Source organism: Austrofundulus limnaeus, unplaced genomic scaffold, assembly GCF_001266775.1.
Source record: "Austrofundulus limnaeus strain Quisiro unplaced genomic scaffold, Austrofundulus_limnaeus-1.0 Scaffold6, whole genome shotgun sequence".
In the NCBI taxonomy this organism is placed as follows: Eukaryota; Metazoa; Chordata; class Actinopteri; order Cyprinodontiformes; family Rivulidae; genus Austrofundulus; species Austrofundulus limnaeus.
The window spans coordinates 2497539-2497935 of NW_013952408.1; positions in this window are offsets into that span (position 1 = coordinate 2497539).

Genomic DNA, 397 nt, shown 5'->3' on the forward strand with positions numbered 1-397 from the left:
TTTTTTTAAAAAAAAAATAAAAAGGATATGTATTTTAAACCTCACACTAAAAATGTTACCAGAATTGCATCTGCGTAAGATCATTAAAATTAGAAAAATCTTGTCCAAAAATGATGCAAGAAACTGATCCATGTATTTATCACGTCTAGGCTGGACTACTGCAATTCCTTATTATCTGGGCATCCAAAAAACTCTTTAAGAAGCCTTCAGTTGATCCAAAATGCTGAGTTTTAATGAGAGTTGGAAGAATAGATCATATTTATCCAGTTTTAGCATCTCTCCACTGGCTCCCTGTCAAATTCAGAATAGAATTTAAAATAATACTCCTAACTTACAAAGCTCTCATTAACCAAGCTCTATTTTCTATTAAATGTTATCGTTCCATATTTTACTAACA